The sequence below is a fragment of the Triturus cristatus genome, chromosome 3_1 (genome assembly GCF_964204655.1).
Source record: "Triturus cristatus chromosome 3_1, aTriCri1.1, whole genome shotgun sequence".
NCBI classification, from domain to species: domain Eukaryota; kingdom Metazoa; phylum Chordata; class Amphibia; order Caudata; family Salamandridae; genus Triturus; species Triturus cristatus.
The window spans coordinates 855059010-855071319 of record NC_140583.1 but is presented as its reverse complement, the minus strand read 5'-3'; positions in this window follow the sequence as shown (position 1 = coordinate 855071319).

Below are 12310 nucleotides of genomic sequence, written 5' to 3'. Positions count from 1 at the left end.
CCATATGCAGGACAGTACAGGAAAAAGTGCCTGTCAGTCTCTGCTTCTCCTAAATCACACTATTGGTGAAGTCTAACTTCTTTGGATTTGTGGTTTGATCTGTGTTTTTTCAACAAGAAGATTGTGCTGTTCCTATGGATTTGAGAGACCGAAACACAGGGAATTATGAACCAACCTGACCACTGGGGTTCAAAGTTGGGAATCCATTGTATTGTATTTTGGTGCCCTCACACACCCTGCCGGGTGTCATGCTTCATCATCGGGCTGCTCCTCGTCGGGTCGGCGGTGCAATACCCGACGGGCTCCCTATAGTAGGGGCACTTTATTGGAGATCTTTTTCCAACAGCCGTTTGGTGAAGTGCGGGTGAGGGGTCCTTGTGTGTGTAGATGTTGAAAGTGCAAATAAAATAGGGTTGGGAGTACCTAAGAAAAACTTTAATCAGGGGGTCTCCTACCCTAAGTAAAAACAAAACTATAAGGCGCAAGGCTGAGGTAATGTCTCAGGTTGTGGTGCTCTTATAAGTAGTGGGTCAACATGTTTCTCGCCAACATGAGTAATCTACAGGCGATTCGTCAGGACCAAAGGGTGGGGAAAAACTATCTACAACAAAAAACTTTAGGACTGGCGTTGTGGCTGCACACTCACATCAACCATCGGACTGAATAGTCGAGTACCTGGTAGAACTGGAACTACCCAGAATAATTCACTAACTAGGCATCACAGTACCCGGGAGGTTTAGACACACGAGGGGTTCCTCATGTAGTTTGTGTTGTGCAAATGAAGCTGTCGGCCTACCCACTCCTACCGGGTCCGTAATTGATCTGTGTTAGCCACAGGGCCTGGGTGGGATCACAAACCAGCCCTTGCAATCACGCCTGACTGGCTGCGGGGGGAGTGGGTGGCTAGCGGGAACACTGCTGCTGCGCTGTTTCAGGGAGTCGATTTTGCAGCTGTTTTGCGTAATTAATAATTCCCCATTTCATTTTTCTTCCATTTAAAAGCATTCATTAACACTGTGACTCAGACCCAGCCTGGCCCACAGATCTGACTGAGCACTGCTCATTGTCAGGCCCTGCTATCTGCAGCCTGATGATCATGATGTCACATGAACACAGCCTTCCCTTAACCTTGATATGAAAATGTGCCCTTGTGCTCATTTGAAAAATAACTCAAGGCTGTGAGCAACCTCTGAAGGTGTCTGAGAGCTACTTGCAGCTCCCAAACCACTGGTTGGAGACACCTGATCTAGGCTGACTGATATGTGGGATAATACACAAAGCGAACCTCATTTTATTTTGGTATGTAAAATATTAGATATATCATATGTACAATTGTAAATACGATATATTGTGTTTCATATTTTTACATCATGTGAAATTACTACATTTCCCTTGAAAATCATACATATTCATGATAAATCTCAAAATATACACCCAAAAAAATGTATGGCTCGAAACACACCACACATACTAATGTTGTAGTTTTCTCTAATCATAATGTGCTTAACGATTCACATCTTCATTGTTTTATGTAATGTAAAAAATGAATGACGCTTCACTTCTCTCACTACACTTCACTCAGGAACTCAAAGGGACATTCTAGCCCAGAGGTCTCCAACCTTTTGTGTAAAAATAGCTACTTATGTTAAACAAAAGGCATTGTGAGCTACCAATAGTATTAGTGTTGTAATAGTAACATAAGACTACATTACTAACCACCATGTCCAAGATTACCAGCAGTGATCACCTCAGTGCACAAAGAGGGTTGCCAGCAGTAATGAAAAAAAAAAAGGTTGTCTGGAATGCGTATACATAGGTAATACATGCCAACTACAGCTGCAGTGCCCTTGAAACAAAAGTAATATAATTAGTAATTGAAATTGTATTTAAAGAGTGCTTACTACCCCTGATGAGGCTTTGGAGTGGTTTTCGGCGAGTAGCACACTACTCCGGACCCCAAAGGTGGATTAGTGGTGGATTAGCAGAGGGAAATATAAATTGTTATTGGGATCAGTGAGAATGGTAGACTTGAATCTGTTCGTTGGATAGAGGATATGTAGAGGAAGGAAGAGTTTAGAAAGGAATAGTTGGGATATTTGGGAGTTCATAGTAGTAAAAGAGGTTTGGGATGAGTCAAACAGCCTGTTTATTGAATGAAAAGGATAAACGATGGATAGAGGAGGGAGAGTTTGGCAAGAGCTTTTTGGGAGCTCCTAGTACTAAAAGTGGTTTGGGGGTAAGTCAGAGAGTGGAGGTAGGGGACATTATGAAAGAGGAATGGATGAGCCCTGGAGTGATGGTTTGATGAGGTTTGGGCCAAAAAATGTTTCTCTTCAGAGGCAGGAAAATATATAAATATGTAGCTACATAATCACACATAAGAGGTATACATACATAGAACTTTTAACATGATAAGTTTATGAAACATAATCAGGAGATATAAAATTGTACTAGAAAAAGTCTCATTTGTACATGGATGGATACATATTTACAAACTCAGGCGTTTTAGATTTTGCTGTAAATTAAGTTTTTTAAATTGTATTTATTATCATGGACTTTTGGTTTTCCTTTTTTAATCTATAATTGTCCCCCAATATTTCAATAATGAGCAATTACAAATACAATTGTTATAATCATAAATACACATTTTGACAGATGTGTTAGTATATGAAAATAAACACATAAGCATACAATCTTCATCGTATACGTTACTGATGTATTGATCTACTTATACATGGATATAATGATAAAGGTGTACATATACGTATGTATATAATATTTACATATATGTATAACTTTAGCATCCTATCAGCACATGATTTATTATTCAAAAACACCTTTACAATTATTTAGAAAATTCTGCAATTTTCCTCCAAACATCAGCTTATGAGTTCTGAGAGTATACACATATTCGCCTAGGAATACACAATTTTGAAATACATTTGTTAATTTAACCAAGCAGAAGTTCCAATTTAGAAGGCTGCGATACACACAGGAGAGCTACTGACAGGTAGCTGGAGAGCTACCAGTAGCTCGCGAGCTACTCGTCGGAGAAGCCTTTTCTAGCCTGTGCATTAAAAAAAACAGGCAGATTTACAAATACATTTTAAACATTTACCTGTTCCTTTGGTGAGCCGGTTGTGCAGGGACAGAACCTCATTTGCCAGCAACTCTAGCTCCTCTGGAGGGAAGGCTAGGGTCCTTTCACCTGCCTTTCCCGGCATCAAGGCCCCCAGAGGTGGGAAACAGCAGCAAAAGTTTGGGAGGTCTTATTGGCTTCACTGTTAGGAGGCAAGCAAACTTTTTTTGAAACGCCTACATGTACACAATGTACAGCGATCATCAATAGCGACAGACACATCCATTGGCTGTCCTAGGTTGCTTTCACACATGTTAGCCAATGGCTGGGTCCGTCGTAGAGTTTCACACCCACTAGGCGGTCAAATTGTGCAGAAGTCGACTAATTCCAAATCTCATGACAGAGAGGTCAGGCGGCCGCCATTTTATATTGTGGTATAGTGTGTTTGTGACTGTTAAGTGTGTCACCACCACTCAAAATTGTGGCTACTTTGTTTACATGTCGAAAATGCAAAATTCCTTAAATTGTTTTTACAATAAATTGTAATGTAGCGCCTTAACATGGTTTGGAGCAAGATTTGCGAAGTGGTGTTTATACTGCCGTTGATGGTATTTTACAGATTTTTTTTTTTTTTATTGAATGTGGAAATAATACATTGACAATGTATTATTTACACATTAAAACAACAAATCATTCACACGTAATAAATGTGAAGTTTTAAAACAGATATATTAAACATATTAATGTTCTGTATAATTATGTATGAAAATTTTGTATGTATTGAAAACTAGATGTAAAGTGTGGTTTAATTTGAAAATGTGTTAGCAAACTTTGACAACAATTTTTTATTTTTCAATGCAGACATATGTACCCAGTGAGTGTCAGGAGATGACCATTTTCAGACCTTGCCCCCATGGAAGAACAGGATATTATCCCAAAACTCAGATTAAATAGGCAAACTCTTTTTTTTTCTTCTTATGCAAACTATACTGAATCTATGTATCAGCTGGAACAAGAGCTTCTGCCTTACAATAGAAATCCCACTTCAATTACACCAATTGTCAAACTCATGGCAGTACTTCATTTTGTAGCCACAGGAACATTCCAATACACTGTGGCAGTATCTGGTGGAATGTCACAACCAACTTGCAGTGGTGTGCCACAAGAAGTTATTTATTCAATGATGAGACACATCAATAGCTTTATCCAGTTTCCACAACATGATCATTTCGGTTGGATCAATTGATGGCATACATATTGCCTTAGTGCCACCACATGCCAGGGAACAAGTCTAGCAGAACTGGACGCACTTACATTCAATCAACGTACAAGTTTTCCACTTACCTGATTTGTACATCACAAGTGTCTGTGCACATTTTTCTGGCTCAACCCATGATTCCTTTGTACTACAGAACTGCATCATAGCCCTGCAAATGTCATAACTTGGAACTGAGAGGGCCAGGCTTGTTGTCACGTACAATCTGACAATGTCTGTTGTTTGGTTAATTTCAAGTTCCATTATCTACAATAGTAATATTTATTTTGGCTATTTATTTGACATATAGGATACTCAGCTTATCCTAACCGACCATGGTTGTTGGTTCAGCTGAGGAATCCTACAATGCCTGGGAAAGTCTCTTCAATGAGGCCCATGGAAAAACACGGAGGTCAGTGGAGCTGGCTTTTGGGCTTCTAAAGGCCAGATTTTGCTGTCTGGATAAGACTGGTGGAGCCTTCCTCCACTCACCAGATAAGGTGTGCTTAATCTCCATGGCCTGCTGCATGTTGCACAACATAGCTCTGCGACTGAACATCCCATACATCGCAGAGGATGGAGACCACGAGGAGCGAACAGTGAGGATGTTGAAATCCCAAATGAAGATGATAGTGGGGAAGAGGTAGGAATTGATTTACGTCAAGGTGTTATTGACAACTTTTTCACATGAGTGTGAGTATAAATTTTCAGTTTTAGACAATATATGTTAAATCCAACTTTTAAACTAATGAGGTTGACAGTCTCTGCTGGACATTTTTAGAAAGGGAAAGTTATGGAAAATCAAGGGCAAAGCTGTTGATAAGACTTTTGGCACATGGACTACTGTGCTCATTTACATTGTCTATCTTGATTGTACTTAGAAAATGTGTCCTCAAAGTAGTTAATTAGTAATGTGTCTCTCTTGTCATGTAATTTAACGTTTTTTTCCCCCTGTTTTACGTTCCTTCACAATGTTATCTTCATTTGGACATTTCAAAGTTGTGACATTTACTGTTATATGCTGCTGTTGGGAAGTACAGAGTGATCCTGTGAAAGACACACAGACTCTTGGTGTACATATCTTGTACAAAGACAACTTGCACAGTGATTGAATGGAAGTTTTGAAGATTGCATTAGACTTATTTTCTGTTCAATGTTGCCACCAAGGCAATATTTGCTACTTAAATTGCTCTAACTACTTGTGGCAAAAAACTATTTTTGTGGTAAGTGCATGACGCTGTTAATTGTAGAAAGCAGTTCTTGTAGCACACCACTGAAAGTTGGTTGTGACATAGCACCAAAAACAGTGTATAGGAATAATTCTGTGGCCTCAAAATGCAGTAATGGCATGTTTTTGGTATTGGTGTAATTGATTGAAACGTGGGATTTCTATTGTGAGCCAGAAGATCTGGCTCCAGCTGATCACATAAATCAATCATTGTTTGCCTATTGAATCTGATTTTTTTAAATCATATCCCATCATTCCACAGTGGGAAGGTCTGGAACTGTAAATGTAAAAATGGCACTGAGTATTTGGGTTATGCATGTGTTGTAATGTTTTTGGTGAGCTATGGCAAGCAAATATTTATTACATGTCATAAAATACTAGCTGCTGATTTGAGATTTCTGTTCTTTTTTGTCATTTCTGAAAAATGTGAGGAACATTGCCTACATGGAAACCATTTATGAATGAACCTTCTATTTGTTGTTTACATTTAAAAATGTATGATGGAAGGAGGAAAATAAAGTAATTGAGAAAAGTAATACTACAACACTGTTTGACTTTGTTAGGTTTGCATTTATTAAACAAAATCAAATAAACTTGAACTGGATGAAACCAATAAGGCACACTCAAAAATAAAAAGTCAGTCATGGTAAATGAAACTATTGTTGAAGAAGCAGATTTATTTCAATGTACAAGATCATCTAGCATCAGAAAGGTAAATGTGTCAAGAAAATAGTCCACAGAGTGAATGGTAGTCAAATGCTGGAGGAAATTATGTCTCGGAGTCTATTGCTGGTGGTCTTGCATCCCTCTCCTAATGGTTCAGGTGGACGTGTACTCCTGCGGGGGCTGGTGGACCCACAGTTGCAGGGACTGAGTTAACTGCAGGTGTTTCCTCTTGTGGCAGGGCCTACCTTTATGTGGCTGAGGCAGATGTAGTTGGCCCAGATGTTGTTGGACCACAGAAAGGGGAAGATGGTGCTGGAAAGGCCCTGCAGGTATGAATGAAAATGTCATGCAGCACCCCAATCAGGCAGCCCATATTGGAGTTGTGATTTTCCATCTGAACATTGAGCTCCCTCTGAAACTCCTTCATCTCCCAAATCTCTGTAAGGACCTGGGCCATCTTGTTTTGGAACTGACGAATGGATCCCAAGTCTTGGTTGATGGTGGCCTGGGTGACAGTCAACCCATTGTCCTCGCTTTGCTGGCTCACAGGTTCACTCACATGACCCTACCCCACTACCCTGTGACATTGACCAAGTGTGCCCCATCCCACTGGTTCCTGGCTGAACTTGAGGTGGTGGTGGTATTGGGTGAACAGTAGCTATGACTGGGGGGCACAATATTGGGGTGATTTTGTAGGCACAGGAAGTGGAGGTATCCATGGCCTGAGATGTGGTAAAAGCTGGGGTGAGAGGTGTAGGTGTGGGCTGAGTAAGACTCACTGGAGCCATCTGCCTGGGCAGACCATATGGGTCAACCAGCTCCTCATCATGCATACTTGCAGAAGTGAAGAAGTGGGGTCCTCACTGAAGGTTTGTTCCTGGTGTGGAGTGGAAGACTCCTCAGAAGCAGGTGTTTACCCACATACTCTCAGTGTTGGACCTATTATGAATGAAAAAATAAATTATTAAAAATCTGGATTATGCATCAAATGTATATGAAGCGACAAAAATAGCAACCAAAAAAGAAAAAGATATTTAACATAATGATTGTACGTTTCGTGGTATTATGACATGTTGAAATGCCACACAGAAGTAAATCAGAAAAGCAGGTAAAATAATGACCTGAAATGAAAAAAAATGAATTAGAAAGTATAAATTAAATATGCCAAACATTCCAAATAACACAGTAGAGAGGAGAAATGTAAAATCAACCTTCCCTAGGCCTAGCATGCTACAAATCTGACTATTGCACAATGCCGCCCAGCTTTTCTGTACCTGCAAATGCTATCGAACATTTATATATGTGCTGTATTGTCTCGATTTTTATCAGCAGTTATTAATTGCAGGAAGCAACTGTAGTCAGTAACTTAAACTAAAATTGATTACAACTGTGTATTTGACTGTATCTGTAGTTATGTACCGCTGCTGTTATCTTTTTAATCTGCTCTAACTTTTATATTGATTTTTAATTGTTTTTGATACGAACGTTGTTCTGTAGCTTTAATGAATCATTTGTGAATTCGAATAAAGCTTGTTTTGATTGATTGACTATTACACAACCTAGAATAATATATAGCATTAGTCATCATATAAATGTTGCAGAGTGAATAAGAAAAACACTTCTATTCCGCATACAAATTTACATAGCTTACAAGTTTTGAAGTCAACACACTTTGCTTTGTGAAACATGACATCAATTCTATAGCAAAATAAGGATATGGCAACATTGAAATTTAAACGTTACAACATTTCTAGATTTAGCATGGACTATTGATTGACAAATACATTACACTTTAATATATGTAAAAATGTTGTAGAAAAGAGAGAATGAGCATGATAACGTAGCAATCTTATTTTCACAAAAGCAAAAGAAGGGATCATGGTAGTTGTAGTCATTTTAAATATATATCAACAACACTTGCAACATTGAAAGTTAAACATACCTAGTGAAAATATGCAGCTAAAAATAACAGACGTTTACTGTATGAGACACATGTATGAAATGTGTTATTTGGTGTAATACATCACGGCAAATGTAGTGTAGGTTGAAACTTGTAATCTTAACTAAAAGATAATACATTAAAACACACAAACAAGGCAAAGAAATAGATTGATACAAATACTTATATAGGTTTCTATGTTTGCAAAAGGTGCAAAACACATTAGCAACAGCTAAATAAAAAGTAATAAGGACATTTAGGTTCAGTGACACATTCAACAGTCTAACTTACCAGTCTTGACTGATTCCTGCCAAGTCTTCAGGATGTAGGATTGGCAAGACCTTCTCCTCCCACAGAAAAAGTTGTTAGGGAGTTCTGGGAGAATCACCTCCACTCCTCTGGGCCACCAGGTGACGGTTGGAGGCCAGGAAACACGCTCTCACGTGCAGGTCATTCCACCTCTTCCTAATTTCCTCCTGTGTGCGCAGGTTGTTAGCTACAACATGCACTTTGTCAACTATCTTGGGCCACATTTGCCTTTTTTCGAGAGATATGGTTGTATTTTGTACTTGGGCTCCAGGCCAGGATGCCCGTAGGATTACAGTGCGCTTTATAAATATCGATACAATACAATACAATACAACAATTGTGGCTTCTCTCTAATAATTTCATCCACCATGACTGACAATTCTTTCTCTGTAAAACAGGGATTTTTCTTCCCTGCCTTTATCTAAATTAACATATGTGAAATAAATTATATTACCCACAAGAAAATAAATGAAAGAAGGAAAAAGGGAGAAAAAACTGAGAAAACAAAAGAAGACCCATGACTTAACTGACAAACGATCAGCTTCTAAATGTTGTGGTGCACGGGAATGGCAAAGGAGAATGATCTGAAATGGAGTGTTTTTTATAGAGTGGTATGCAAGTGTTAACAATTAGCCATAACACATCATGTGTGTGGTGCTAGCATCCGCCCAATAACCACAGGAATGGTACATTGTTGACTGCGTCCTGCAACGGGATCCCTCTGTCAGGAAACCGCTGCTAATACACTGCCAGGGCAACTGTGCAATCTAAATAGGCTTGGCGCAACCCTGCCTCATTGACGGTGACGGAGTACTATTCACAGCAAAGGTATACGCCTCATCTGCAGCAGTGAGCCACATACGCAATGGTAAACACTCTGTCAACGAGGACGGAGAGTCACCGTGCATACATCTAAATAGGGCTTGATGGAGTGCTTGGATACTCTTCCACGGAGTGACGGCAGTAGTCCTGCCAAGATCTAAATCAGGCCCTGAGTTTAGTAAACCATGACATTTTAGTCAGTCTGGAGAGAGGGCTGATAGTACCACATAAAAAAGAGGTGGGCTGTTTTGTAATATTAGGTGGGAGTGTGGACTGCCCTTCTCTCTTTATAGGCAGAGAAGGAATCAGGATTGTTGGATAGTTAGAAGTGACACATTTCTTACTTTCAATACTCCACTCTGAGAACTGTACTATACAGTCAAAATAATTTGTTTGCAATTTCTTGGGTTTACCATATGACATGAGTGGTTTCACATGAAGTGTTAGTAGGATCTTGCTTAAATTGAATTGCCTCAATATCTGCAGGCTCATGGCCAGATAAATTCGAAATTGATGCTATTAATTTTAAAATAGCCCATCAGTTGACATGGTCCAAACTTGAACACAGGCCATTTGTCCTCGGACTACAACAGTTTCCCTGTTGAGATGTAATAATCTGGGGATCCACATGTTCTCCCCCACTAGCGATACTAAGCATTTGCTATTGTTAGCTTTGTTTGATGTAAATGTGCAAAGATTTCCATTCTGTGAGCTCTCTAGACCGGTATTTTGGTTTAAAGCCATGGACATTTTTACTCAACGTTCCACATCTTTTTTAGGGGGTGTTGATTTTTTTTTCTATATTGTCGTTGATTGGATATTCAACTGTTGCCTGGTTTGAGGTTTATTACCACTTGCCTAATTGCTATCAATCAGTGAATGCCAATTCGGGCAATCGACCACTGTTGCAACCAATTGTGCCTGATTTTGGCAGTTGTTATTATGTTCAAAGATAGGACAGCAATCTATTATCTTCTTATCGACCCTTGTGGTTATCGTTAATTTCTTTGATTTATTACGGGCTTTCTGACTCATTTTCAGGCCCTTTTTGTTAGTCCTTTTTGTGAATTGGAACAATTTGATAAATTTTGCACTTGATGTGTCTTAATTGGCTTCAGCTGCTCCGGTGGAACATTTTCAGTTGCATTACACTGCTGGACATTAATCATGATTTCATTTTCTTCCGCCGGAATTTCAATGCTCATTGTTGGATGGTCTTTTTGCCTAATTGGTGAATCTTGAACTTTACCAGCACTTTGTCCCAAATGTGGTCCGAGAGATGAGTTTTCTATCGGTTTTACCCTTCGCATGAGGGCTATATTTTTTACTTTATCAACAAGGGAACCAACTATCATTGGAAGATTTGAGACATTGTCCAATATACGGACTCAAGTCAATCAATCCATCAAGCAAGTTTCTTGTAAAGCTCAACTACTCACCCATTAGGGTCTCAAGGCACTGGCAGAGGAGGAATCTGTAGTTCAGTTGAAGAGCCAGGTCTTGAGGTCCTTCCTAAATTGCGGCAGCAATGGTGATTGCCTGAGGTGCAGGGGCAAGGAGCATCAGGTCTTCACAGCAAGGTAGGAGAAAGATCTTGCTCCAGCCATGGTCTTGAGGATCTTGTGGATGCGGTCTTGCAAGTTACCAGTTGGTTATTTGTATCAGATTGCACCTTTTGCTACTAAATTACTCAATTTTTTCAATTTGGAATCTATCCTTGCGGCAAAAAGAGCAAGGGTATTAAGCCGCTCCACCTATATATTTAGTTTATCTGAGTGGAAGTTTAGGGCAGCTGTTATTGCATCCGTGGTGTTAAGCAAGTTGTTCCCTGGACCCAAAGGGTCCTGACGAGGCTCTGTAAGAAACTTGCAAAATCAGGGTAAATTGTATCATATTTTGCAATAAAAAAAGATCAGCAGACTTATTGAGTTGTTCAAAAAATCCCTATGATCAGTCATATGGTAATCTATTAGAAAACTAGAAGCAATCCGAGGATATCCCTTGATATTATTCATATTCTTAGGGGATACATTTTCAAAGGGAATTTTCACGGAGTTTGGGAGGATTTTGGATCAGAATTGTTTTCAACCTATAGATGGAACTGTACTAAAGGGGTCTATGTTGCTCATTTCCCTACTTAAGTGCAGTCTAGATAGTTAATGTAGTTAGATGACGCTAGGTATGCTACTATCTTTTGATGGTGATTTTGTTAAGGTCACTTGTTGATTTGCTTTAGTCGAGGGTAGAGAGTTCTTTAACACAGTAGTTTGTCAGTTGGATTCTGGGTCAGAACAATGGACCTGCACCTTTGTAATAAGCTTAGAAGGGCTGTTACTTGACTTTGGGGTGGTCTCTAAAGTTTGCTTATTCGCTGAAATGTCTAGTCTTTGCTTATTTGCTGGGTTATTATCAATTACCATATCCTGGGAACCTTAGGGCAGGTCATTAAACAGAACTGATTTAGAAAGACTCTAAACTGAGGTTTATAGATGATTTGAATCCTCTTGTATTGATTTCCCCGAGTGTTTAAAATACTCCACAATGGAGGATTGAATAATTATGCACTCAGGAATAATATCCTTGGTTAATTTCCCCCAAGAGTGAATTTGAAGGGCTCGAGGATAAGGAGCCATTTGGGCCTATAAGATGATTGGTGAGCTCATAGTGGAGTTTGGTCGCTAGTTCTTTGTTTTTTCAACTTGCTCAATGGCTGTGGGGTCCCACAAAAGCATTTGGACCTCATTTTCTTTGGTAGCCTGAATAGACAAGGGAGCCTCGCTGATGATTAATCCAGGGGCAGGGGAGCACTCAAGGGGCTTGAAGACTGCACCTGGATCCGGCCAGGCTGTCTCCCCTTCCCAAAGGCTCAACCCTCCTGCAGAAGGGCCAAATAACTGCTGCCAAATCACACTCCTTAAAGTTATTGTGCAACAGTCAGGTCTCTATACTCCACTGCATCACTGGCTAGTAGTGCCAGTGATTTATTTGTGGATTTGCCAAGTGTGAGGGAGC